A 23702-nucleotide genomic window follows, 5' to 3' on the forward strand; every position below is an offset into this window, starting at 1 on the left:
CTGTATGATAGAAAAATGTACGCGGCTAAGCAACCAAGCATACTGTCATTTTTCAAGCCTTACACATCAGCCACAGCAGACGACGAACCTCGACCTTCGACATCAAGGCAGGCAGACATAGAAGATGACCTTACTGCCCTGATGGAAACAGACAACAATGAGATGACACCCCAGTGTCCCACCAACCCAACCTCTGATGACTCAGTCTAACACACCACCAGTGTGCTCGGCGCTGTCTTCCTGATTCCGGTAAGTGATACTACACTGTATATACATTAGCAACACACATCAAAGTTGCTGGTGAACGCTGGAAATTCAAGCAACACACATCAAAGTTGCTGGTGAACGCTGCTGGAAATTCAAGCTTGAATTTCCAGTATCTGCAGAATTCCTGTTGTTTGTGTATATACATTATTTCTACTTTATATAGGCTGTGTATTTTTATGTGTTATTTGCTATGATTTGGTAGCTTCATAGCTTAAAGGGCTTAAAGATTACTGGAGAGAATGTTTCTGCCGAGAGTGCTTGCTTATATATATATATATTTTATTTTATATATATATATATATATATATATACACACACACACACACATATAAGTAGTGCGATAAAAAAGTAGTGAGATGGTGTTCATAGGTTCATTGTCCATTCAGAAATTGGATGGCAGAGGGGAAGAAGCTGTTTCTGAGTTGTTGAATGTGTAACAAGAAGAGGGCATGTCTGGGGAGAAGGGGGTACTTAATGATGGATGCCCCCTTCTGAGGGTGTCTGAAGATGTCCTGGATGCTATGGACACTACTGCCCATGATTGAGCTGACTACATTCTCAACTTCCTGCAGCTTCTTTTGATTCTGTGCAATTGCCCCCACCCCCTGCCATTCCAGACGTTGATGCAACCAGTTAGAATGCTCTCAACAATGCATCAGAAGAAATTTGTGATGTCTTTGGTGACAAACCAAATCTCCTCAAACTCCTAATGAAATATAGCCACTGTCTCGCCTTCTTTGTAACTGTATTGAGTTGAAGAGGAAAGGGATGTAGAGAGGAAGTTTTTTGCTGAGGATATAGACTCCAATGATAGGATGATTTATTAGTTGGATAAACAAGAGACCAAAATAGGAGGATACAGATTCCTCACAGAGTTGTAAGGTTTGGAAGTTATCACCAAATCAAAGACCTCAAAGCAATTTATAAAGAAGATGAAATCTTAAATTTTATAAAAATTCTTTAACTACAAGATTAAAATGTTTGTGTGTGCATTTTATCTCAGTGATGGCCAAATGTTGGTGGTCAGTGTACTTGGACTATCACATAACTTATAGACCCGCACTATTCAAAGTTTTCTTAATTAAAAATACTGGTCTTTTATGAAGTCTAAACAGAATGACAAAATGTTAATAAAACCCATCTGCTGCATTTCTGCCTGATCACATTTTATCTCTGAAACTGATGCTTTACAATACACTATTGTGGCACCCCTTCTGTCATCTGCAGATCTGTACATATAGCTCTACATTTTCCAAAACTTACGAACAAATATGGTGTATAACTGACACAAAAATACAAACCCTTTTAGTGACACTATTTGTTACTTTCTTCCAACTCAAGTGTTAAACTTCAGTTTATTGTCATTCAACAGTACAAGTTTAATAGCCAAACAAAACAACGTTCCTCCCCACCAAGGTGCACAACACAATCCATATAACTCACACACAAAACACAAAGTAATACGATCACAAATAAATTAACAAATAATAAGATGCATTTGCAACACAAGTTAAAAAGTAAACAGTATAACACAACTGGGACTTCATATGTGATGAGCCCTGGGTGGTGGCAGGGAGTTCAGTAGTCATATGTTCTGGGAGAAGTTACTGTTTCCCGTCCTAATCCTATGGTGCCTCCTGCCTGATGGTAGGTGGTCAAAGAGATTATTGGATGGGTGGGAGAGACCATTGACAATGCTAAGGGCCCTGCGTACACAGTACTCCTGCTTTAAAAGGGATAGAGAGGGCAGAAAAAGGGGAGGAGGGGTGGCATTACTGGTCAGGGATACTATTACAGCTACAGAAAGGGTGGGTAATGTAGAAGGATCCTCTTTTGAGTCAATATGGGTGGAAGTCAGGAATAGGAAGGGAGCAGTTACTCTATTGGGGGTATTCTATAGGCCCCCTGGTAGCAGCAGAGATACAGAGGAGCAGATTGGGAGGTAGATTTTGGAAAGGTGCAAAAATAACAGGGTTGTTATCATGGGTGACTTCAACTTCCCTAATATTGATTGGCACCTGATTAGTTCCAAGGGTTTAAATGGGGCAGAGTTTGTTAAGTGTGTCCAGGATGGATTCCTGTCACAGTATGTGGACAGGCCGGCCAGGGGGAACACCATACTAGATCTAGTACTAGGTAATGAATCGGGTCAGGTCACAGATCTCCCAGTGGGTGAGCATCTGGGGGACAGTGACCACCGCTCCCTGGCCTTTAGCATTATCATGGAAAAGGATAGAATCAGAGAGGACAGGAAAACTTTTAATTGGAGAAGGGCAAATTATGAGGCTATAAGGCTAGAACTTGTGGGTGTGAATTGGGATGATGTTTTTGCAGGGAAATGTACTACGGACATGTGGTCGATGTTTAGAGATCTCTTGCGGGATGTAAGGGATAAATTTGTCCCGGTGAGGAAGATAAAGAATGGTAGGGTGAAGGAACCATGGGTGACAAGTGAGGTGGAAAATCTAGTCAGGTGGAAGAAGGCAGCATACATGAGGTTTAGGAAGCAAGGATCAGATGGGTCTATTGAGGAATATAGGGAAGCAAGAAAGGAGCTTAAGAAGGGGCTGAGAAGAGCAAGAAGGGGGCATGAGAAGGCCTTGGCGAGTAGGGTAAAGAAAAACCCCAAGGCATTCTTCAATTATGTGAAGAAAAAAAGGATGACAGGAGTGAAGGTAGGACCGATTAGAGATAAAGGTGGGAAGATGTGCCTGGAGGCTGTGGAAGTGAGCGAGGTCCTCAATGAATACTTCTCTTTGGTGTTCACCAATGAGAGGGAACTTGATGATGGTGAGGACAATATGAGTGAGGTTGATCTTCTGGAGCATGTTGATATTAAGGGAGAGGAGGTGTTGGAGTTGTTAAAATACATTAAGACAGATAAGTCCTCGGGTCCTGACGGAATATTCCCCAGGCTGCTCCACGAGGCGAGAGAAGAGATTGCTGAGCCTCTGGCTAGGATCTTTATGTCCTCTTTGTCCACGGGAATGGTACCGGAGGATTGGAGGGAGGCAAATGTTGTCCCCTTGTTCAAAAAAGGTAGTAGGGATAGTCCGGGTAATTATAGACCAGTGAGCCTTACGTCTGTGGTGGGAAAGCTGTTGGAAAAGATTCTTAGAGATAGGATCTATAGACATTTAGAGAATTATGGTCTGATCAGGGACAGTCAGCATGGCTTTGTGAAGGGCAGATCGTGTCTAACAAGCCTGATAGAGTTCTTTGAGGAGGTGACCAGGCATATAGATGAGGGTAGTGCAGTGGATGTGATCTATATGGACTTTAGTAAGGCATTTGACAAGGTTCCACACGGTAGGCTTATTCAGAAAGTTAGAAGGCATGGGATCCACGGAAGTTTGGCCAGGTGGATTCAGAATTGGCTTGCCTGCAGAAGGCAGAGGGTGCTGGTGGAGGGAGTACATTCATATTGGAGGATTGTGACTAGTTGTGTCCCACAAGGATCCGTTCTGGGATCTCTACTTTTCGTGATTTTCATTAACAACCTGGATGTGGGGGTAGAAGGGTGGGTTGGCAAGTTTGCAGATAACACAAAGGTTGGTAGTGTTGTAGATAGTATAGAGGATTGTCAGAGATTGCAGAGAGACACTGATAGGATGCAGAAGTGGGCTGAGAAGTGGCAGATGGAGTTCAACCTGGAGAAGTGTGAGGTGGTACACTTTGGAAGGATAAACTCCAAGGCAGAGTACAAAGTAAATGGCAGGATACTTGGTAGTGTGGAGGAGCAGAGGGATTTCGGGGTACATGTCCACAGATCCCTGAAACTTGCCTCACAGCTGGATAGGGTAGTTAAGAAAGCTTATGGGATGTTAGCTTTCATTAGTCGAGGGATAGAGTTTAAGAGTCGCGATATAATGATGCAGCTCTATAAAACTCTGGTTAGGCTACACTTGGAGTACTGTGTCCAGTTCTGGTCACCTCACTATAGGAAGGATGTGGAAGCATTGGAAAGGGTACAGAGGAGATTTACCAGGATGCTGCCTGGTTTAGAGAGTATGCATTATGATCAGAGATTAAGGGAGCTAGGGCTTTACTCTTTGGAGAGAAGGAGGATGAGAGGAGACATGATAGAGGTGTACAAAATAATAAGAGGAATAGATAGAGTGGATAGTCAGTGCCTCTTCCCCAGGGCACCACTACTCATTACAAGAGGACATGGCTTTAAGGTAAGGGGTGGGAAGTTCAAGGGGGATATTAGAGGAAGGTTTTTTTACTCAGAGAGTGGTTCGTGCGTGGAATGCACTGCCTGAGTCAGTGGTGGAGGCAGATACACTAATGAAGTTTAAGAGACTACTAGACAGGTATATGGAGAGACCTCAGCAAGTGGAGAGACTGCTGTACTTTCTTGACCAAACATTTGGTGTTAAGGGACCAAGTGAGATTGTCTATTATGTGCACCCCCAGAAACTTGGTGCTCCTAACTCTCTCCATGAATGAGCCGTGTCTATGTGGTGAGTGGTCAGCAAGCCCCTTCCTAAATGTTCATTCTCTCTATTAATATCCTCATCAAGCTAACAATTTACCTCCAATCCCATCAGTACCAACTTTAACTAACGGAGGTAAGCAACGTTGAACTGTGATCTGCAATTTCCTGATCTAATTCTTTCGAACCTCAAGATGAACCTGCCAGGTTCAGGGCACTTGTCAGTATTCTGTGATCATTTAGGCCTCGTCTAGATTATCCCATTAAAATTAAACTGGAGTAAAATATAGTATCTTAATAAATGTGTTTCCTTTTCAAACCTAATATCAACTTTGATCATATGATTAGTTAACTCAATACTTTTGTTAAAGGTCAAATCATTAAATCTAGTCTACAACTCTTCACTAAAGATAAGATGCTCTCCTATTGTATCTGGAACATAATTGCTCTGGAAAACTAGGTTAAAAAAAAACCCAAGGAATTCACTGTCCTTTTGACGAGCTGTCCTGCTTCTACCAACCTACAGCAATGCTAAATAACTCACTATCCAACCAGTCAGAGATCCCAATAGTTTGACACCTGTTCATCAGGTGATATTTGCTCCATCCCTGTCTAAACCCTGGAGCCTTCCAGCATTCTCACTGAACTTACCTAGTAAGTTTAGTGGCAGCACTTGAAAGTGTATTATTCTATTGTGTAACACCTTAAAATAAAAACTAAATTAAAAGTGTACATTGATAGGAAAAAATAATTGATGGTCTGTAAATCTGTTAATCCAGTAAAGGCCCAGGCACACTAGATTGCTGAATTTTAATCTTTATGAACACTCTGCTCTCTCATCAAAATCATTTAACTACAAGTAAGTTGTTGATTAACAATTAAACAAATTGCTGATTAACACTTTATACTCCACACTAATTGTCAACTCCTTAGATGAAGATGAACCAAAATGATTGGCTTTTCAAAAAGAAAACTGTTAACCTGAAAATGTATTTCAGTTATTTGATTAAGAACCCAGTTAAGTATTTTGAACTGAATTCCTGATTCCATTTTGATATTATTCTGCATCTTGTTTAGTTCTACTAATCTCCTTGTTAAAACTTGCACACCAGTGCTCACAGGATTGTTAATATACGTCACGTCATAAATATTTAATAGCATTGATGACTAATTAGACAGTAATAACATTGCACGTTTACATATTCAGAACTGTACAGGAACGTTAGCTACATTTGTTAAGTTCAATTACAATGTTTCCTTTGAAGAAGTTAAATGACTGTACTCCATTACCTTATGCAACTACGTACTCAACTTTTATACAGTATATACCATTTAGGAACCCACATGCCAATAGTCTGAAAAAGCTCCAGCTTGTAAAATGTGGATGATCTACAGCAGTTTTCTTTCACTATTATAAGTAGATTTAGCAGGGGTAACAAAGGGCAAAGAGAAGAACTGCATGGGAATCCTGGACAAGTGGATGTAATGGCAGGGGGAAGGAAGATGAAGGACAATTCAGGTAACTGATCTTGATTACATCCCTTGCCCACCAAAGGTTCTCCAAATAGGTTTCACCAGTGGCATGTTAAAAAATACGAACTAATTACTGTGCTGCATTTTGCAGCTGTGCACCATAATGGGTTTGCTAATTGTGTGCCAGCAATTACTGTATAACCATAGAATGCAGGTTAGATGCTGTAACAGTGGTCCATTCAGACTTATCCCACAAGAAAATCCTGAGAGCTAAGCTGCTGGCCTTAACTCAAAATATTTTAAGAGGTTATGTTTTAAAACAACTGGAGTGGGAGCGAAATGGTTGAGTGCCAAAGGGAATTTGGGGCTGAAACAGTGGAAAAATATGTGTGACTAGGAGGAAGATGCTAGCAGGGTAGAATGAAGGTAGTAACTGTTCATTATGTATCTCCTTCCCTAAAAGGTTGATAAAAGAAGAGCTTGCCCAGCACTGAGCTGAAAAAACGTTTTGTTTAAACTCTAATGGAGGTAATTATGAGCAACAATTTGCTCAGAGGACCATGTTTCATGATGCAGTCAATTTTTAAATCTCGCTGGGGAGAAAAAGAAATGAAAGAAACAAGTGTTTATAGTAACACAATGTTATTTCATTATGAGTTTTCAATACATATTTAAGTCCTTCCTCTTATGCACTCAAGAGTGTACACAGACTCAAGGTTATCAGAAGGACTCTAAAAGCACCTTCTCCACTTCAAGCAGTCACAGGCCAAATATTCCCAGGAGTTGATGGGGAAGATGCACTTCTCCATGGAAGCTTTGAACACATTGTTTGAATCTTTTCTGTATAATGATGTTATGGCACTTCTGTTTATGAAGGCTACATAACTCAATTCCATCTCTGTAAATTGTATTTGCAAATATCGAAATGAAGCTGAGCAGCATTAATCTTTGTATTGGCAGTACTATAGATTAGGAAAATAGACAGACAAATATCAGAACAGCTTAATAACCAGCCAACAGTTACATTAATCACACAGAAACACAACAAGTCAGTTCTACAAATCTTCCCTGCATCTTTTAGTAGAAGGGAAACGCAAAGACAATTTCTTTCCTTCGTTTTAAGTGCATCTTTATATTGTATCAACAAGCCAGTTAGCTTGGGTGACTCACTCAAAAACAAGCACAGCAAGGAAAAAAAACTAGGAGGAAAATTAAAAACACAATTCCTGTTTGCAGGAGGAGGTGTTGGAGTCGGATGCTCCACCAGACTGCCAGGGATGGAGAGGTGCAGCGCGGTGTCTACACTGGAGTCGGTGCTGCCCCCAGTGTTCGCTCGGCAGAAGACAAGCTGCATCATGCTCGACATATATTTGCTTGACTATATTTTACTGCTATCTGATATGTACTTACCATCTTTTATGTGTTATATGTGCCCTGTGCTGTGTATGACTGCTGGTACTGTGTTTTGTGCCTTGGTCCCGAAGTAACACTTTTGTTTGGCTGCAGTCATGGTTGAATGTATGCATGTATACATGGTTGAATGACAATTAAACTTGAACTTGATGTTGTATTGCAACACCGACTGATGTTCTTAGATCACAATCAAGCTTTTCCTGTGCACATCACAGCTTTTCTTTGTGTTTTCCCTGCAGCTCCTTCATTTTCCTGTGTACTTCCTGTACACACCCTTAAGCGAAAGCACACTAAAGTAGTCCAGAAACATGGAAATTGCTTTGCTTCTTGCTGAAGAAGTAAGTGATAGAAATGCAGAACATTAGAGTCTTGAATTGCAATTAAAAGTATTTTGAAGTAATGAGAAAAGGAAGATTTTTGTAAGATGATAAAATTAAAACAGCGGAACTGATTAGTAGAGAAGACAGGCCACCAATCAAAGACCTGGGGTTTTCAAATCAATGGCTCAGACAATTCTGAAGGGAATGGTTCCAGTCAGGGAAGTCCCAGAGAAATCACACCTTTTTCTTAACACAAAAACCATTTCGAAAAGCAGGGAAACAAAGAAAATATGGGGGGGGGAAAAAGCTCAAGCAAGTCAGATGGCAAAATAAGAACAAATCTGTCTTGCTTAGAATTTCCTAGTTTACTCATTCACAAGTTAGGGCAGACAGAAGAGAAATTCAAGGCGCTTTAAACATTGAACAGACTTTTCTTTATCAAAAACACACACACACACACACACACACACACACGCCAATTTGTTAATTAATCCAAAAGATAGACAAGACCATAAGACTATAGGACCATAGGACACAGGAGCAGAATTAGGTCATTTGGCACATCAAGTCTGCTCAGCCATTCCATCATGGCTTATTTATTATCCCTCTCAACCCCATTCTCCTGCCTTCCCCCCATAACCTTTGACATACTTACAAATCAAGAACATATCAGCCTCTGCTTTAAATATACTGTACATAACCACTTGGCTTCCACAGTCGTGACAATGAATTCCACAGATTCACCACCCTCTGGCTAAAGAAATTCTTCCTCTTCTCTGTTCTAAGGTACATCCTTATATTCTGAAGATGTACTCTCTGGTCCTATACTCAATCACTACAGGAAACATCCTCTCCACGTCCACTCTATCTAGGCCTTTGTACTGTCAAGACATTCATTGTAATAATTAGGAAGGATAAATAAGGTCATTTCAAGAAATAGAAATATTTTTGCAGAAATCTGCAATGTTGGAGAATTGGTCAAGAAATGGGCACACTTTCCTAAAATAAATGTGGCTTTTTGAAAGATGAATTGCAGGGCAAGCAGCTGGCAGCAAAAAAAAAAAGATTTCATCATAATCCAAACCTCACCTTCTCTTAAGCCACGTAAAATAATTGGTTGCATCCTCAAACTCGCTCAACACTTCACCATTTGCCTCAGAAAAGAATGTGAAAGTTAAGCTCCTAAACTTGGATGGCTAGCATCGCATCATCACAATTAAGTGCTTAAAAAGATGACACCTCATCCAAAGGTCAGGAGTCAAAGACAATTCATTTAATACGCCTCTGTAGCACAGACGGTTCCTGGCAGCAGTCTTCTCAAAAGATGCAGAGGCTCTCTATCAGCATGTAACCTGACAGTGAGATCCTGGACCACTTCACACTTTCCATCCACCTTGCGATGAATGCAGTTATTGATGATGAAATTCTCCACTGTCAGCGCAGCCTTCAGTTGATTGAGATAAGGACCCGATACAAAACTCATGGTCTACTGGGTAGCACTGATTGCCGCTCTGCCATATGCTTTAGAGAATCAGACTAATCTATAGCAGGTACCTTAAAGCACTAGAAAGTTTCCAACAATGCTATCTTCACAAAAGCATCCAAAATGCACTGGCAGGATAAGCAAACCAACATCATCCTCTCCAGGGACAACATTCCCAATACTAAGTGAGCTGGCTCCAACGGGCAGGCTGCACTTACACACATCAGATTCCCGCAATACATCCCAAGTCGAAGTGGGAAGGAATCACTAGGAGGACAGGCAACAAGATTCAAGAATGTACACCAGTGCTCCCTGAAATCCTGCAACATCCCGGAAATCTCTGGCCCATGATCACTCAATGTGGAAGGAGGAACATTGGGAATGGTACTGAGAACTTCCAGTCTATTCATCAAAAGCAAACAGGAGTGAACCAGATTACAAACTGGCCATCTGCCCATCCCATTTGTATACTCCACAGTGGTTTCATCAGTCACCCCAGAACACACAAAACTGGTGCACACTCGGTCCTGAGGGGCTACCTAAAGTGCAGAGGAAAAACTCTATCAGCCTCAGTAGCACTTGCCAGAAGCACATATTCAGGGCCAAGTCTCTCTGGGTAAATTAGACTTCATAACATGTACCTAAATCCCTGGTTACTAACAACCACTTATACAGTATTCCTTATATAAACTAAGTATTCAGACGTGGCGGCCCTCTGACACCAGTCTCATTTCCTTTGGCAATGAAATAATTCATTTTAGGAGGTGGAGGGGCGAATGGATTAGATTTTTAGAAAGACTCTAAACAGAACATTCAGGCATAAGACTGCTTCATATTATAATGGTTTATCTCCATTTCTGCTCTATGATTTCATTCCAATGTACTTTGCAGATATACATGTCAGATGAAACTAGAAATTATATTTTTTTAAAAATCAGTAGAGGAGAAAGCCATTCACCTCACCTTTTACCTAAAGCTGTCATTTCTGACTGTTACCTTCTCCATATTTCATGCTCTTTGACCACCCAAATATTAATGGATTCCCATTTTTGATGTTATAATTGATACATTTTTGTGAAATCAATTCTTATAAATCCAACTTTGCCCATGTAAAACTCTGCACCTCTATTCAGTCCCAAATTATCAGACTGTGACCACATGCCCTCTCTTAAAAATCTCACTTCTCCATGATCTTTTCTTCATAAGGAATAGAAGCAGAAGTTGGTCATGTAACTTGTTCAAGAAGATCTCAGCTGATACAGCTCATCCAATTTCCCATTCAACTCAAAATGTCCTTAGGTTTCCTAAAGAGTCTAAGAATCTATCAGTATCAGGCTTGAATGCCCTCAGTGGTGGAATATTCACAGCCCTTTGGGATTAGAGGATTCCGAAGATTAACATCACTCCGAGAAGAATTTCTCTGATAAAATGGGCCACCATCAACATGGTTTCCTCAAGGGAAAATCTTTACTGACAAATCCATTGGAATTATTTGAAGAAATATCAAGCAGGATAGATAAAGGAGAATTTTCAGAAGGCCTTTGACAAGGTGCCACACATGAGGCTGCTTAACAAGCTAGAAGCCCATGGTATCACAGGAAAGATTCTAGCATTGATAAAGCAGTGGCTGATTGGCAGGACACAAAGAGTGGGAATAAAGGAAAGCTCTTCTGGTTGGCTGCCAGTGACTAATAGTGTTCCATAGGGGGTCTGTGTTGGGACCGATTATTTTTACGTTATATGTCATTGATTTGAATGAGAGAATTGGTGGCTTTGTTGCAAAGCTTGCACATGATACGAAGACAGGTGGAGGGACAGGTAGTTTTGAGGAAGTAGAGAGGCTACAGAAGGACTTAGACAGATTAGGAGAATGGGCAAACAAGTGGCAGATGGAATATAGTGTTGGGAAGTGTATGGTCATGCACTTTGGTGGAAGAAATGAAAGGTTTGACTATTTTCTAAGTGGAGAGAAAATACAAAAAACTGAGGTGCAAAGAGATTTGAGAGTCCTTGTGCAGGATTCCCTGAAGGTTAATTTACAGGTTGAGTCTGTGGTGAGGACGGCAAATGCACTGTTAGCATTCATTTCAAGAGGACTCAAAGATAAAAGATGTAATATTGAGACTTTATAAAGCACTGGTGAGGCCTCACTTAGGGTATTGTGAGTGCTTTTGAGCCCCTTAGCTTAGAAAGGGTGTACTGAAACTGAAGAGGGTGAAAAGGAGATTCACAGAAACTATTCCAGGATTGAATGGCTTGTCATATGAAGAGTGTTTGATGGCTCTGGGCCTGTATTCACTAGAATTCAGAAGAATGAGGGGTGACCTAATTGAAAACAATCAAATGGTGAAAGGCCTTGATAGAATAGATGTGGACAGGATGTTTCCTATGGTGGAAAAGCAGAGGACACAGCCTCAGAATAGAGGGGTACACTTTTAGAGTGGAGATAAGGAGGAATTTCTTTAGCCAGAGAGTGGTTAATCTGTGGAATTCTTTGCCACAGGCAGATGTGGAGGCCAAGTCTTTATGTATATTTAAGGCAGAGGTTGACAGATTCTTGATTGGTCAGGGTATTATTATGGGATGTGGGGAGAAGGCAGGAGATTGGTGCAGAGAGGAAAATTGGATCAGCCATGATGAAATATCAGAGCAGACTCAATGGGCGAAAATGCGAATTCTGCTCCTATATCATAAGGTCTCTGCAGCTGTTTGAAATTGCCTCCCTTCATCTCTAGTTCTAGACCATCCAACCCGATGAAACATTTCAGACCCAAACAGAATTGCACATATTTCAATGACATCATAGCTCTTCCTTCAAACTCCAGAGTCTCCAGCAATCTTTCTTAATTCTCTCATTGTAAGCTGTCACGTTCCAGTTAAGTTTTGTTGTACAGTTTTATTTTAAGGATCAAATTCCATCTCATTTTGCTGATGAGATCTCAGCAAATCCCTGCACAACTACAGTTAGGCTTCCTTGTTCTTAGATCCCACTCATAAAAATTACGACCTGTACACAATGTACCTCTCTAACTGCCTGCATTACTTGCGTGTTTACTTCATGTTACTCATGAAAGGACATGTAGATTGCTCATTACACTAATCTTCAATTTTCTGTTCTTGCTTCCAAGATGAGAAGAAAGCAATCACATCTCTCTGCATTATCTACTATTTGTTATTCATTTGATTTGCCGATACCATTTTGCAAACAATTGATATCAACCCAAGTTTGTATAGTCAGCAAACTTGAATACATTACAATTAATCCTTTTTGCAAAAATCATTCATATAGCTGGTAAAATTAATACCCGAAATAGTCTCATGCTTGCATCTTGTTATGCAATCCTTCTTTTGAAGAAAAATTGAACAGTTTCAAATGCGTTAGCCTTATTCAAAGGTTGTGGATTCCAATCTCATTCCAGAGATATAAGCATAAAACATGTGCTGACATTTTAATGCAACACCAAAGGCTGACTTATACTGCCAGACACAGCCTACTTCGGAAAAGATTAAACCTCCATCTATCGTCTCAGAGTCTTTTACCTGAAATATTAGCTATTTCTCTTTCTGCAGATGCTACCTGATCTGCAGAATATTTCTACCATTTGATCTTTATCTCAGATTTTCAGCATTTGAAATTTCCTGATTTTCATTCAAAGGTACTTAGTGGCTGTGGTACTTAGGTCATCCCAAGTGTGTGGAAAAGTTTAAATAAATGAAACTGAATACACAATTTAACAATCAATCTTTTAGAAGCAAAATCACTTCAAGAGAAACTCAGAAGATAGTTGTGAGTGTCCCAACTATCTCTTGCCGCTGTAAATGTAAATCTGAGTCTTGTGGCTTTTTCACTTTGGCACATACAGCCGTGGGGAGAACAGAATACTGAGGATTATGACTTCCTTGCCTCCACTCGTCTACCCCAGCTCCATGAACAATTACAGATTCCAGTGACGGTATAAACTACAACCACCATAGTTTTCCCAACAACCCTTCTCCGTCCCCCCACACCAAAAGATAAAATTAAATTTCTACACTCTTTAGGTCATTGTTCATCGTAATCCATTCGGACGTTAAAGATGATCTAACCAGCTGGTCGCAGCTGCCAGCGACTCTCACAGAAAAATAGAAACTATTAGATGAACCATTTGGAATGCTGTAACTGCATCTTTGGGATTGCAATGCTGGGGAAAGTCTGCATGGAATATTTGAAATAATCAACAGCAAATTCTTAAAATTAGTTGCTGTTGAAAGTGAAGTAGAATTATTAGATGCAATCTCAAAAATTCTAACCTAATCAAAATTCAGCATTTCTAATAGAGCAGCAAAGCCTCAACATCAAACTAAAGCATCAGTATTCAACTGTATTCTGATGGGGAAGTTAATTGTGCACGCTACTATCACCTGCAGTCCAAAGAGATGTCCAATGCCTTTGGCATATGACGTACAGAAGCAAGTTAAATGGATGAAGAGCCCATCTGTACAAGAAGGAATAGTTACATAAGGGTTCCCCCCCCCCATTCAATAACAATAATTTCAATATGAAGCATGAAACCTTTCACTATTTTGCAGTTTCTGGGCTTTCACAGGTTTCCAAAATCATGAAGAAACAGAGAAAAAGATAGTACCAACTTTCAAAGTTTTATATTTTAAAGGCCAGTACATAAGCACATTGAGCACTGAGGTCGAGATACAGATACTTGGGACAATCTACATGCTCAGCCTCCAAACAAAAATCTCAGGATAGATAAATCTCCCGGGTGAGTGGATGTGTGCGTGTGCGTGTGTGAGAGGGGGGGGGAAGAGGGGGGGGAAGAGGGGGGGGAAGAGGGGGGGGAAGAGGGGGGGAAGAGGGGGGGAAGAGGGGGGGAAGAGGGGGGGAAGAGGGGGAGGGGAGGGGGAGGGGGAGGGGAGGGGGAGGGGAGGGGGAGGGGGAGGGGAGGGGGAGGGGGAGGGGAGGGGGAGGGGGAGGGGAGGGGGAGGGGGAGGGGGAGGGGAGGGGGAGGGGGAGGGGGAGGGGGAGGGGGAGGGGGAGGGGAGGGGGAGGGGGAGGGGGAGGGGGAGGGGGAGGGGGGGAGAGCGTGCGCACCTTTCACTTGTCCATGTAGGGTTAGTATAATAGTGTTCTTGAAAATGAAAGCTTGTCAATATTTATGGAGGTAGGGGAGGATGAAATTAGCAGAAGGCAGCTATTATACGAGCAAGGGAAAATACAAATAAAGCAGATAAATTTGTTCAGTTGAGGGCAAGAGATATGAACTCGCTAGAGGGATTGCTGGTAAATTTTCATGTCCACTAAGTACTTATCCCATGTGGAAATATATTAAGTGACACCATCTTGGGCAAGATCTCACCTTCCACGATGGACCAATTTCAGATGGGTTAAGAAGTTTCACTGAATAGGCGAGATAAAGGACAGTCAACAACTATTTCATGAATACTTAAGAGATAGGTCCCACTGACAAGGTACAAACAACCAGTGGAGATTGAAACACCAGTGATGTAATAAGGGTGTTGGCAGAAGATTGAAACTATTATGAATCATTCACATTATTTCTGTTTTCTACTTGTATATAATTGTCGATGTGCATCTCCATTTCCAATTTGTAACTAGTTCTGGAAATAGCAACAACAACAAACCATCCGCATTCAGAATCATTACTCTGAAAGAAACAGTACTTTTGAAATGTCTACACATGCACAGCTCAAACCCATAATCTTCCAGTTACTACCAATGAGTCAGCTGAGTGGCACAGCAAGAAAACGGTTAGTGTTCCACTTTCTGGAAGGTTCGCGTCCAGTACCCACAGCCGTCTGGAAGGAGTTTGAACGTTCTCCCTGTAACTCCATGGGTTTCCTCCAGATGCTCCAGTTTCCTAACACATTCCAAAAAGATGGACGAGCTTTGATTAGTAAGTTGTGGCCATGCTATGTTGACACCTTAATCATGGCAACATTTGCAGATTGCTCCCCCAGCACATCTTCAGGCCTTGTTGGTCATTGATGCAAACAACACATCTCATTGTAAGCTTCGATAAAGCTAACCTTAGATCGGAATTGTACCTTTTCTCCACAGGCTAGGCAAAAGAATTATGGGGAAAAGCCACTTGAATATGAACTTTTATTTAAAAATACAGTGGATTCCAATAAATTGGGTCATCGAATAATCGGGGCAGCCACTTATTTGGGGCAACTCTTAAAGAACATAAGAAATAGGAGCAGGAGTAGGCCATCCAGCCCATTGAGCCTGCCCCGCAATTCAATAAGATCATGGTTGATCTGAACATAAACTCAGCTCCATCTACCTGCCTTTTCCCCATAACCCTTAATTCCCTTACTATGTAAAAACCTATCTAACTGTTTCTCAAATACATCTAGCAAGGAAGCCTCAACTGCTTCCCTGGGCAGAGAATTCCACAGATTCACCACTCTCTGGGAAAAACAATTTCTCCTCATCTTCATCCTAAATCTTCTCCCCTGAATCTTGAGGCAATGTCCCCCAGTTCTAGTCTCATCTACCAATGGAAACAACTTTCCTACTTCCACCTTATCTATCCCTTTCAAAATTTTGTACGTTTCTGTAAGATCCCCTCTCATTCTTCTGATCTCCAGGGAGTATAGTCCCAGGCGACTCAATCTCTCCTCATAGGTTAACCCCTTCATCCCTGGAATCAACCTGGTGAACCCCCTCTGCACTGCCTCCAAAGCCAGTATATCCTTCCTCAAGTATGGAGACCAGAACTGCACATAGTACTCCAGGAGCAGCCTCACCAGTACCCTGCATAGTTGCAGCATGACCTCCCTGCTCTTGAATTCAATCCCTCTAGCAGTGAAGGCCAACATTCCATTTGCCTTTTAATAACCTGTTGTACCTGCAAGCCAACTTTTTGCGATTCATGCATAAGCACTCCCAAGTCCCTCTGCACAACAGTATGCTGCAATCTTTCACCATTTAAATAATAATCTGCTCTTCTATTATTCCTTCCAAAAATGGATGTTCTCACATTTACCAAAACATTGTATTCCATCTGCCATACCTTGGCCCACTCACTTAACCTGTCTGTATCCCTCTGTAGACTCTCCACATCCTCTGTACAATTTGCTTTTCCACTCAGTTTAGTGTCATCAGCAAATTTTGCTATGCTACACTCAGTCCCCTCTTCCAAATCATCAATGTAAATGGTAAACAGCTGCGGGCCCAGCACTGACCCCTGCGATATCCCACTCACCACTGACTGCCAACTGGAGAAACACCCATTTATACCAACTCCCTGCCTTCTATTGGTTAACCAATCCACTATCCATGCCAATACACTTCCTCCAACTCCATGCATCTGTATCTTATTTATAAGTCTCTTGTGCGGCATCTTATCGAACACCTTCTGGAAATCCAAGTATACGACATCCACCTGTTCCCCTCTATCCACTGCACTCATGATGTCCTCAAAGAAATCCAGTAAGTTTGTCAAACAGGATCTGTCCTTTCTAAATCCATGCTGCGTCTGTCTAATGGAACCACTCTTTTCTAAATGTTTCGCTATTTCTTCCTTAATGACAACTTCAAGCATTTTCCCGACTACAGATCTTAAGCTAACTGGCCTATAGTTGCCCACCTTTTGCCTACATCCTTTTTTAAAAAGTGGCGTGACATTTGCTGTCTTCCAATCTGCCGGGACCTGCCAGAGCCGAGAAAATTTTGATAAATTATTACCAACGCGTCTACTATAACCTCCGCCAATTCCCTCAGCACCCTGGGATGCATCCCATCAGCACCAGGGGATTTATCTACCTTCAGGCCCTCTAGTTTGCTTATCACTATCTCTTTAATGCCAATGATTTTAATCGAGGAGGTCCTCACCTCCAATTTCGTCCATAAGATCATTCTTTGGCATATTAGACATGTCCTCCACCATGAAGACTGACACAAAATAGTCGCTCAATGCCTCAGCCATTCCCTTAACACCCAATATCAATTTCCCCTTCTCATCTTCCAAGGGACCTATGTTGACCTTAGCTACCCTCTTCCGCTTTATATATTTATAAAAACTTTTGCTATCTGTTTTTATATTCTGTGCCAATTTACTTTCATACTCTAGCTTCCCTTTCTGTATTTCTTGTTTAGTTGTTCTTTCTTGCTTTTTAAATTGCGACTTTGTACACATGAGCTTTTAATTTGATACTATCTTTTATTTCCTTAGTTATCAAAGGCTGGCTCTCCCCACACTTTTGACTGGAACAAAAACTAATTGAGAAAATAGCTGGGATTCCCTTCATTTATTTGGGACATTGTGCCACTTCATTGCAACAGGAGACCGTTTCAATAATGTGCACATGAGACAAAACACCATGCTTACAGTGATCTGTTTTTAAATAGCATCAGTTGTGTGTGTCTGTGTTCAAAAATCAGTGATTTTTGTCACTGATAGTTGCAGAACTCTTCTTTTTACTGCAGTTTGAAGCATTCAGTCTTGGAGGTGCCAGAAACAGCCAGCAGTGAAAATGAAATGATTTCACTACTTCAACAGATTAGGGACTGTGAAAAATTTGAAGGTATCGGCAATCACCTTGAATGTTACAATGAAAATGAAGATTTGGAGGATGTAATCATTGAAAGCATTGTATGAAGGCAGACCATTATCTGTACTAGATGCCTGCACTGATTTTGTTCATTTACAGTTAATCAAAAGAATATGGCAGCGTACACTGTATTAATTCCTTGAACAATAACTATGAGGAACTAATATACAGCTTTATAGTACTGTATTGGTAGTGTTCTAATTTGTTCTGTACTTCACTTAAGTACATAATTTGTGACTCATTTAAACAGTAGTTCGTCTTTTAAAAAAAAAAATACCTTTTGAATGAAATGCCTGCTAATTGGGGCAGTTGTTTAATTGGGCCGGAATGCACTGGTCACGATGTGTCCCAATTAACAGAATCCACTTGTGGTTTCATTACAAAATACCTTGCAAATATGCTTTGTTACATGAAATTTGAGCTTTTACAGAAGTGTTATCAGGGCAGATTCTATCTTTATTAAATTTTAGGCTCCCATCATAATCAGTCTTTCCTTTGAAATAGATTTCTCTGCAAAATGTTTAAAATTCATAAATATAAAGTTTCCAGACCTTACATCAATTAAAATAAGCAAAAAATAAACAATAAAATAACAGAATTCCTATATATATTATTTTGCAACTTACTATGACTAATTCTGATTTGAAATCTATGCTAAATGTGGGGGTCCACAGCAAGCAATAATACATTTCAAAATATTTGAATTATTTATACTCTATTTTACTTTCTAAAATCAGGGCATTTATGAGACCATCTAAAATGTGCTTAAAAATTAAGGAATTCCTTTGCTTTTATTTTGTAGCATTAAGAATCCCACTGTGTGGACTTTTCTGTAAATGGGGGAACAGCTGTGAACAATTTAACTTCATGCTTTTCATTCACATGCTGGTTGCTTGTAGCGAGTTAAATATGAACCTGGAATACATCAAGTTGCACAAAGATTGCAGCCTGCAAGACAAAAAAAACAAATCTGCTGCAAATAACAGATGCCTAGGTCTAAACAACCAGTTTTGTACTTTTGTAACCTACTACCTGTGATAGAGAAATACCATGCAAGTATTTTTAAAACAAAAAGATTTCTCCAACAGGTGTATATGTTAAATAATACATATACCTTGTGGTTGATCCACTTATTGGACAGTTTGATTCTGGTTTTACAGAGTGAAGGTCCTTTCAAAAGTCATGTATTAATTGAAGTCCGAGTATTGTCCAAGAGGCAAAGATATGGTGGCTAATTCTTCCTCCCAGATAAATATCTGGGGTGGGGAGATTTAAGATGTCATATGGAATAATTAGTTTAGAGAAACCTCTTACATCCATAAAGTGGAGGAGTCTTGAGTTCATTTCCTGTGTGTACTGGAGGCAGAAAGCTTCTCCACATTCTAAAAGTTCCTGATTGACAATCCTCCGTGTTGTAGATTACAGGGGAGAATCCATACTACTGTTACCTTGACTAGTTGGCATGGACATAATGGGCTGAGTGAACTCCTTCAGCACATGTGCTTCTACAATTCGATGATTGCAGTGACTGTAGTTTCATACATCAATATTCATCACGCCACAGCTAACTTACAGTTTTAGAACTAGGTTGAGAAAACTGAACAAAAACACTCAACTGTTTCTGAAAACAAAATTACAAAGGACTGTTATTTTCATTTATCAATTTGGCGTATACTACCAATGGTTTTTTACTTCATGACATCATTTCTCCTCCTACATATAGGTTTTCCACTATTAAAGTAATAATGATGATTAAGGAATAAGGTAATTAAGGTGAAGCTATTCGTCAGTGATGGGAAAGTTTAGGGAAAAAAAGGGCACAGACTGACGGTAATTGGCCAAAGACCTAGACCTGCAATGAATATTTAATACACAATAATTATTACAGTGATGCACTATCAATTACTCCAAAAGACTGGAAGTAGAGTAAATACTGAAAGGCTTTTATTAACAGTAAAATGGGTCCTCGTCCATGCTGTGTCTGTCCCGGACTGAGGGAGGAGCAGTGGCACCATCGCCTTTATTCAGGGGTCTGTGGGAGGAGCCACAGGAGCAGTCAGCAGAGGGGCGTGTCCAGACAGGTAACCCAGTTACAACCTATATACATGGTTTACCACATACAGCCCATGAAAAACTGCAGTAAATAAATTTAATAATAGCTTCCAAAAGGGTTGCAGAGAGTAATGGACATAGCCCAGCTCATCACGTACACAGATCTCCGGACCATTTCCAGCACCTACAAGAGGCACTGCCTCAAGGCAGCAGCATCTCTGACCAAGGATTCCCACCATCCAGCACACACCTCTTTCTCCTCCCTACCAGTGGGCAAAAGGTCCCATCCCATGCTGCCAGATTCAGGGGCAATCACAATCTGTGCTTGCGATGCTGCAGCAAGCAAGTTTTTCCAGTGTACCTATAACTCGCTGTACCTGTGCATAAGACAATAAACATAATGATTTGACAAAAGGGAACAGGATAGATTGCCAAATGAGAAAAATCCGCAGGGCTCATATAAAAATGTAGCCAAGTAGGAATAATTGGACAATTTGTGTTCCCTTACTACCAGCATGGACAGCGAGGTAAATGAAATGAGGTGTCGGTGGGCATGCTATGCAGGCGGCAGAAGAATGGCAAAGCTTGCGTGTTGTCCCCAGCACAACTGTTGACACAAACGAAGCATTTCACTGCTTGTTGTTTCAATGTACATTGCTGTGTATTTATTATTTTAGTAGTAGGATTAATATTCTAAATATATTTTTTGAATAAACATTCCAGTTCTACCACATGATTCTTGCACGCCTTGCTTAAAGTAAACACAAAGTTGGATATGTCATTCTGGATTAACTTGTTTTTTTTTTTGAAATTTAATTAGTTTTTATGTTTTGGAATTACAAAATGTAACAGTGCTGAGGTATTTTTAAACAAAGCAGCGGAGGGAGGTTGATGCTTTCCTGCTGCTCACACGGCAGAGGGGGGAGGGGGGAGGAGAGGGAGCATTGCAGTTCTAAAGTTTTTTCTGATGTTTATTCTTTTGGGGTTCTTGTTTTTTGTGGATGTCTGTGAAGACTAAAAATTTCAGGTTGTATACCGTGTACATTCTCTGACAATAAAGAGAACCATTTGAATTTCACTACTACCAGCCTACTGAGGTACAATGAGACAATTAAATTTATTTTTAAAAGCACAGAAAATGATCGCGATTTTAGAAACATAGAAAACCTACAGCACAATACAGGCCCTTCAGCCCACAATGCTGTGCCGAACATGTACTTACTTTAGAAATTACCTAAGGGTACCCATAGCCCTCTATTTTTCTGAGCTCCATGTACCCATCCAGGATTCTCTTAAAAGACCCTATTGTATCCGCCTCCACCACTGTCGCCAGCAGCCCATTCCACGCACTCACCACTCTCTGTATAAAAAACTTACCCTGACATCTCCTCTGTACCTACTTCCAAACACCTTAAAACTGTGCCCTCTCGTGCTAGCCATTTCAGCCCCGGGAAAAAGCCCCTGACTATCCACATGATCAATGCTTCTCATCATCTTACACAATTCAATCAGGTCACCTCTCATCCTCCGTCGCTCCAAGGAGAAAAGGCTGAGTTCACTCAACTTATTCTCATAAGGCATACTCCCCAATCCAGGCAACATCCTTGTAAATCTCCTCTGCACCCTTTCTATAGTTTCTACATCCTTCCTGTAGTGAGGTGACCAGAACTGAGCACAGTACTCCAAGTGGGGTCTGACCAGGGTCCTATATAGCTGCAACATTACCTCTCAGCTCTTAAACTCAATCCCATGGTTGATGAAGGCCAATGCACCATATGCCTTCTTAACCGCAAAGGCAACTGGGGACCCCAAGGTCCCTGTGATCCTGCCAAGAGTCTTACTATTAATACTATATTCTGCCACCATATTTCACTGACCAAAATGAACCACCTCACACTTATCTGGATTGAACTCCATCTGCCACTTCTCAGCCCAGTTTTGCATCCTATCGATGTCCCACTGTAACCTCTGACAGTCCTCCACACTATCCACAACACCCCTAACCTTTGTGTCATCAACAAACATATTAACTCATCCAGGTCATTTATCTAAAAGAATCACAAAAAGAAGGGGTCCCAGAACAGATCCCTGAGGCACACCACTGGTCACCGACCTCCATGCAGAATATGACCCATCTACAACCACTCTTTGCCTTCTGTGGGCAAGCCAGTTCTGGATTCACAGAGCAATGTGATCCCTTTCTTGAATAAGGGAAGAACAACTGCAAACCTCCAATCCTTTGGCACATCTCCCGTGCCCATTGATGATGCAAAGATCATTGCCAGAAGCTCAGAAATCTCCCCCCTCACCTCTCACAGTATCCTGGAGTACATCTCATCTGGTCTCAGAGACTTATCTAACTTGATGCTTTCCAAAAGCTCCAGCACATCCTCTTTCTTAATGCCTATATGCTGAAGCTTTTCAATCCACTGCAAGTCATCCCTACAATCGCCAAGATCCTTTTCCGTCGTGAATACTGAAGCAAAGTATTAAGTATCTCTGCTGTCTCCTCCGGTTCCATACACACTTTTCCACTGTCACACTTGATTGGTCCTATTCTCTCACGTATTGTCCTCTTGCCCTTCACATACTTGTAGAATGCTTTGGGGTTTTCCTTAATCCTGCTCACCAGAAGGCCTTCTCATGGCCCCTTCTGGTTCTCCTAATTTCATTCTTAAGCTCCTTCCTGCCAGCCTTATAACCTTCTAGATCTCTATCATTACCTAGTTTTTTGAACCTTTCGAAGGCTTTTCTTTTCTTCTTGATTAGATTTTCAACAGCCTTAGTACACCACTGTTCCTGTACCCTATCATCCTTTCCCTGTCTGATTGGAACATACCTATGCAGAACATTTGCCACATTTCTGTCATACATTTCCCTGAAAACATCTGTTCCCAATTTATGCTTCCAAGTTCCTGCCTGAGCTTCATATTTCCCCTTACTCCAATCAAACGCTTTCCTAACTTGTCTGTTCCTATCCCTCCCCAATGCTATGGTAAAGGAGATTGAATTGTGATCACCATCTTCAAAATGCTCTCCCACTGAGAGATCTGACACCTGACCAGGTTCATTTCCCAATACCAGATCAAGTACAGCCTCTCCTCTAGGCTTATCTACATATTGAGTCAGAAAACCTTCCTGAACACACCTAACAAACTCCACCTCATCTAAACCCCTTGCTCTAGGGAGATGCCAATCAATATTGGGGAAATTAAAATCTCCCACCACGACAACCCTGTTATTATTACACCTTTCCAGAATCTGTCTCCCTATCTGCTCCTTGATGTCCCTGTTACTATTGGGTGGTCTATAAAAAAAAACAAGTAGAGTTATTGACCCCTTCCTGTTTCTAACTTCCACCCACAGAGACTCAGTAGACAATCTCTCCATGACTTACTCCTTTTCTGGAGCCATGACACCCTCTCTGCTCAGCAGTGCCACTCCCCCACCTCTTTTGCCTCCCTCCCTGTCCTTTCTGAAACATCTGTAGTCTGGCACTCCAAGTAACATCATAGCTCCAAGTACTGATCCATGCTCTAAGCTCATCTGCTTTGTTCATGATGCTTCTTGTATTAAAATAGACACATCCTGAACTACCAGTGTGAGTGCATCCCTTCTCTATCACCTGCCTATCCTCCCTGTCTCCAAGCTTTCTCAATTTGTGAGTCAACAGCCCCTTCCT

At 41.1% G+C, this 23702-nt stretch overlaps 1 protein-coding gene across 1 annotated transcript in view; it reads right to left on the reverse strand.

The window, feature by feature from the left end:
- The window catches only part of shroom3 (shroom family member 3), a 436842-nt gene that overhangs the window by 397656 nt on the left and 15484 nt on the right, over nt 1–23702 (reverse strand). The window lies entirely within an intron of this gene.

Source organism: Mobula birostris, chromosome 3 (assembly GCF_030028105.1).
Source record: "Mobula birostris isolate sMobBir1 chromosome 3, sMobBir1.hap1, whole genome shotgun sequence".
Classification (NCBI taxonomy): domain Eukaryota; kingdom Metazoa; phylum Chordata; class Chondrichthyes; order Myliobatiformes; family Myliobatidae; genus Mobula; species Mobula birostris.